The 6,000-nt window shown below is 37.8% G+C and overlaps 1 protein-coding gene across 3 annotated transcripts in view; it reads left to right on the top strand.

Annotated features, from left to right (window-relative positions):
* The window catches only part of CDH18 (cadherin 18), a 951,076-nt gene that overhangs the window by 812,245 nt on the left and 132,831 nt on the right, over nucleotides 1-6,000 (top strand). The gene's annotated exons all lie outside the window — the stretch shown is intronic.

The following is a 6,000-nucleotide window of genomic DNA, read 5'->3' as shown; positions in this document are numbered from 1 at the left end:
CGATAACTAATGACATCAATAAGCAAAAATAGTAGCAGGCATCTCATTTCCTAAAGCATTATTAGGTACAATATTTAAATTTAACACTCTTCAAGTGATAAGGGTTTGCTAAGAGAAATAAAGCTGTTCTTCAGTGTACATGTACAAATCTGTGAGTAATTGTAAAAAAAACAAAAACAATTCTCCAGGCCAAAAAAAACTAGTTTTGTGGAACTGACCAACTTCACCCAAACCATGCAAAGTCACACCAAACTCTTCTGCCACATAGGGCTCGATTCCATTGAGCCGAAATTCCATTTGCGTGCAGTCGCAAACCGATAAATAAGCTGTTGGAAGCAATATCGTTTATCGACTGCTTCCAACGGCCCATTATAACCCAATTTCAGCAACCGGAATACAAAGTATAGAAAGCCGTAATCTTTAAATTATACCCAGTTTTAATGCCTGCGCAAACCGTAAATACACTGTCGGAGGCTGCCGATCAACTAACAAAAATTACACCCACCTACACTAGGTGTAAAACAGGAAAAAGGCGCTCTTTGAGACATTTTTGCCATTGAAATCTAACCTGACACTTCAGAACCCCTCTATCCGCCATCCCCCCACAATGTAACTTATAATACATGTATTAACCTCAAAACCACATGCCCCACAATGAAAGCTATCTATTTAATCTATTAAACCCTAATCCACCATTAACCCACATTGCAATTAGCCTAATAAATCTATTAACCCCTAAACCGCCAAACCCCACAACACAAATAACTAATCACTAGTCCCCTAACCTAACACCCCCTAAATTAACCCCATTACATAAATTAAAAAAATCCTAAATTACAATTAAAATAAAAAAACCTAACCGCTTTAAAAATAAAAAAAAATAAGTTTAAATTAGGCTAAAATTACAGAAATTAAAAAAGTCTAATATTACATAAAATAATAAACAAAATGATCAAAAATTAAAAACTTAAAGGGACAGTCTACTCAAAACTAAACTTTCATGATTCAGATAGGGCATGCCATTTTAAACAACTTTCCAATTTACTTTTATCATCAAATTTGCTTTGTTCCCTTGGTGGTATTTTTGAAAAGCTAAACCTAGCTAGGCTCAAACTGATTTCTAAACAGTTGAAAACCGCCTCCTAACTCAGAGCATTTTGAAAGTTTTTCACAGTTAGGCTGTGCTAGTTCACATGTGTCATATAGATAACATTGTGCTCACTCCCGTGAAGTTATTTGGGAGTCTTCACTGATTGACTACACTGCATGTCTGTCAAAGGCACTTAGATAAGGAGGCTGTCTGCAAAGGCTTAGATACAAGGTAATCACAGAGGTAAAAAGTATATTAATATATCTGTGTTGGTTATGAAAAAACGGGGAATGGGTAATAAAAGAATTATCTATCTTTTCAAATAAGAACAATTTTGGTGTAGACTGTCCCTTTAAAAACCTAATCCCTTTGAAAATAAAAAATCCCCCCTAAAATAAACCCCCACCTAATCTAATACTAAACTACTAGGCATTGCCCTAAGTTAAACAGCTCTTTTACCTTTAAAAAAACTAAGTTCCCCCCTAACAGTAACAGGGGCATTTGTATGGGCATTGCCCTTAAAATGGCATTCAGCTCTTTTACTGCCCTTAAAAGGGCATTCAGCTCTTTTTCAGCATCCAAAATCCCAAATCTAAAAAAACAAAAAAACAAAAAAAACAAATTAAAAAGAAGCCTTACTCTAACCCCCAGATAGGTACTCACAGTTCCTGAAGTCCAGCGGTGAAGTCTTCTTCCAAGCGGCAACCTCTTCTATCTTCATCCAGGACAGCAGAATTGAAGACCGGCGACCGTAAAACTGTAAACCGGCCAATAAGATAAACTGAAAATCAGACAATAGGATGAGAGCTACTGACATCCTATTGGCTGTTCAAATCAGTCAATAGGATTTCATTAGCTCTCATCCTATTGGCTGATTTGAATTTGAAAAATCAAAATAGCCAATAGGAATGCAGGGGATGCCATATTTAATTGTGTACCTTAAATTCACTATTCAGTGTACGGTGGAGATCGTATGAAGAGGATCCTCCACGCTCCATGGTTTCTCCATCGCCGGTCTACAGTTCTGCGGTCGCCGGTCTTCAGTTCCACAGTCGCCGGTCTTCAGTTCTGCGGTCCTGGATGAATATAGAAGAGGTTGCCGCTTGGAAGTAGACTTCACCGCCGGATTTCAGGAACCGTGAGTATCAATCTGGGGGTTAGAGTAAGGCATCTTTTTAAAAAAATGTTTACATTTTATTTTTTAGATTAGGGATTTTGAGTGCTGAAAAAGAGCTGAATGCCCTTTTAAGGGCAGTAAAAGAGCTGAATGTGATTGTAAGGGTAATGCCCATATAAATGCCCCTTTAAGGGCAATGGGTAGTTTAGGATTTTTTAGTGTTAGTTTTTTTATTTTGGAGGGTTTGATGGGTAGGGGCTTTTACTGTTAGGGGGAACTTAGTTTTTTTAAAGGTAAAATAGCCCTAAAAAAGTATGCAGCGCCGTATATGCGATTGAGTGTAGTGTAGTGTAAAGTCAGGTTACCATAGTAACACAACGCTAACTTACACCTACATGAAAAGAGCCACCACTCGCAAAGCGGAAACATTTTCAATGGAAACCTGGTACTAAAATGGAGCCGTTAATTACTTTTAGCTGTCGGCTGCTTCGGTAGCTTACGGCTCCATTTTTAAAGGCTCAATGGAAGCGAGCCTATAGTCCCCTTTACCTCCCTGTCCTTAAGAGCCCTGGAGAAATGTGGGGAGCTATGTAATTGCATAAGCAATTTAACAGTTCCTTTTTAGTAAGTTATTGAATTCAAGTATGCAGTGCCAAGGTGTTTGAAACTATTTTAGCTGAAGAACTGTAATAAAGATAATGATTGCTTTTCTATCACCTCAAACTTTTGGAAAAAAATGGCGTCAATTGAAAAATTATATATTTTCTCTTGAAATTAACAGTTTAATGGTTATATAGAGAGTAGATGCATTAATGTTCACAATAAAATTGTATTACAAAGTATTCTCTACATTTTACATTTTACAAATATGTATAGTTTCCAGAGACAATTGGATAGAAATTATAGTGATGACCTTGTGTGGACTATTATAATCAAATACCAGAACAATTGTTTACATGGTTATACGACTGTCAGCATAACAGTAATTTTTTATATGCCAGTAAAATTGGTGAATCAATTAATGAGAAAACAATATATAATCTATTGGATTTTCCCAAACAAAAATAAGTTAATTTCTAGTATTGGAAATTCTCAACAAGGTTTCCAAATGATGAAGTCTGTATTACAATAATAGTCTGCTTTGTACAACTTTTTTTATGGTTTTCAAATTTCAGTTCATTGCAGTCTGTTAGAAATTAATTAGAAACTCTTTTGTTATGTTATTTTTCAGTAGCTTTATACTGTAAAATCTCCACCAATACTTTACATTATGAATATTAAACAGTGGTATACTAACTCATCAGAAAACGCTTTCTGTGCAGCTTTTTTATCAGATTTTTTTAATTTCCTAATTTAACAGCATGCCTTGGCTGTTGCATTTCTATTTTATTTTTAATTTAATTTTTTATGCTAAATATTTTGAGAACTCCCAGTTCACATGTTAAAATGGCTGTAAACACATTCGGCTAGATTTAGAGTTTTGTCGGTAAGGACCCGCGTAGCTAACGCCGGCTTTTTTCTGGCCGTACCATAAAAATAACTCTGGTATTGAGAGTCCACATAAAGGCTGCGTTAGGCTCCAAAAAAGGAGCATAGAGCATATTTAACGCAGCTTCAACTCTCGATACCAGAGTTGCTTACGGACGTGGCCAGCCTCAAAAACGTGCTCGTGCACGATTCCCCCATAGGAAACAATGGGGCTGTTTGAGCTGAAATAAAACCTAACACCTGCAAAAAAGCCGCGTTCAGCTCCTAACGCAGCCCCATTGTTTGCTATGGGGAAACACTTCCTACGTCTGCACCTAACACCCTAACATGTACCCCGAGTCTAAACACCCCTAGCCTTACACTTATTAACCCCTAATCTGCCGCCCCCGCTATCGCTGACCCCTGCATTTTATTTTTAACCCCTAATCTGCCGCTCCGTAAACCGCCGCTACTTACATTATCCTTATGTACCCCTAATCTGTTGCCCCTCACACCGCCGACCGCTATATTATATTTATTAACCCCTAATCTGCCCCCCACAACGTCGCCTCCACCTGCCTACACTTATTAACCCCTAATCTGCCGAGCGGACCGCACCGCTATCATAATAAAGTTATTAACCCCTAATCCGCCTCACTAACCCTATAATAAATAGTATTAACCCCTAATCTGCCCTCCCTAACATCGCCGACACCTAACTTCAATTATTAACCCCTAATCTGCCAACCGGAGCTCACCGCTATTCTAATAAATGTATTAACCCCTAAAGCTAAGTCTAACCCTAACACTAACACCCCCCTAACTTAAATATAATTTAAATCTAACGAAATTAATTAACTCTTATTAAATAAATTATTCCTATTTAAAGCTAAATACTTACCTGTAAAATAAATCCTAATATAGCTACAATATAAATTATAATTATATTATAGCTATTTTAGGATTAATATTTATTTTACAGGTAACTTTGTATTTATTTTAACCAGGTACAATAGCTATTAAATAGTTAAGAACTATTTAATAGCTAAAATAGTTAAAATAATTACAAAATTACCTGTAAAATAAATCCTAACCTAAGTTACAATTAAACCTAACACTATACTATCATTAAATTAATTAAATAAAATACCTACAATTACCTACAATTAAACCTAACACTACACTATCAATACATTAATTAAATACAATACCTACAAATAACTACGATGAAATAAACTAACTAAAGTACAAAAAATAAAAAAGAACTAAGTTACAAAAAATAAAAAAATAATTACAAACATAAGAAAAATATTACAACAATTTTAAACTAATTACACCTACTCTAAGCCCCCTAATAAAATAACAAAGACCCCCAAAATAAAAAATGCCCTACCCTATTCTAAATTACTAAAGTTCAAAGCTCTTTTACCTTACCAGCCCTGAACAGGGCCCTTTGCGGGGCATGCCCCAAGAAGTTCAGCTCTTTTGCCTGTAAAAAAAAACACATACAATACCCCCCCCCAACATTACAACCCACCACCCACATACCCCTAATCTAACCCAAACCCCCCATAAATAAACCTAACACTAAGCCCCTGAAGATCATCCTACCTTGTCTTCACCTCACCGGGTATCACCGATCGGTCCTGGCTCCAAAATCTTCATCCAACCCAAGCGGGGGCTGGCGATCCATCATCCGGTGGCTGAAGAGGTCCAGAAGAGGCTCCAAAGTCTTCATCCTATCCGGGAAGAAGAGTAGATCTGGACCGGCAACCATCATCTTCCAAGCGGCATCTTCTATCTTCATCCGATGAGGACCGGCTCCATCCTGAAGACCTCCACCGCGGACCCATCTTCATCTGGCGACGTCCAACTGAAGAATGACGGTTCCTTTAAGGGACGTCATCCAAGATGGCGTCCCTCGAATTCCTATTGGCTGATAGGATTCTATCAGCCAACCGGAATTAAGGTAGGAATATTCTGATTGGCTGATGGAATCAGCCAATCAGAATCAAGATCAATCCGATTGGCTGATCCAATCAGCCAATCAGATTGAGCTCGCATTCTATTGGCTGATCGGAACAGCCAATAGAATGCGAGCTCAATCTGATTGGCTGATTGGATCAGCCAATCGGATTGAACTTGATTCTGATTGGCTGATTCCATCAGCCAATCAGAATATTCCTACCTTAATTCCGATTGGCTGATAGAATCCTATCAGCCAATCGGAATTCGAGGGACGCCATCTTGGATGACGTCCCTTAAAGGAACCGTCATTCTTCAGTTGGACGTCGCCGGATGAAGATGGGTCCGCGGTGGAGGTCTT

The sequence above is a fragment of the Bombina bombina genome, chromosome 5 (genome assembly GCF_027579735.1).
Source record: "Bombina bombina isolate aBomBom1 chromosome 5, aBomBom1.pri, whole genome shotgun sequence".
NCBI lineage: Eukaryota > Metazoa > Chordata > Amphibia > Anura > Bombinatoridae > Bombina > Bombina bombina.
The sequence above is the reverse complement of the archived record's forward strand: the minus strand, read 5'-3'. Positions and strand labels throughout refer to the sequence as shown.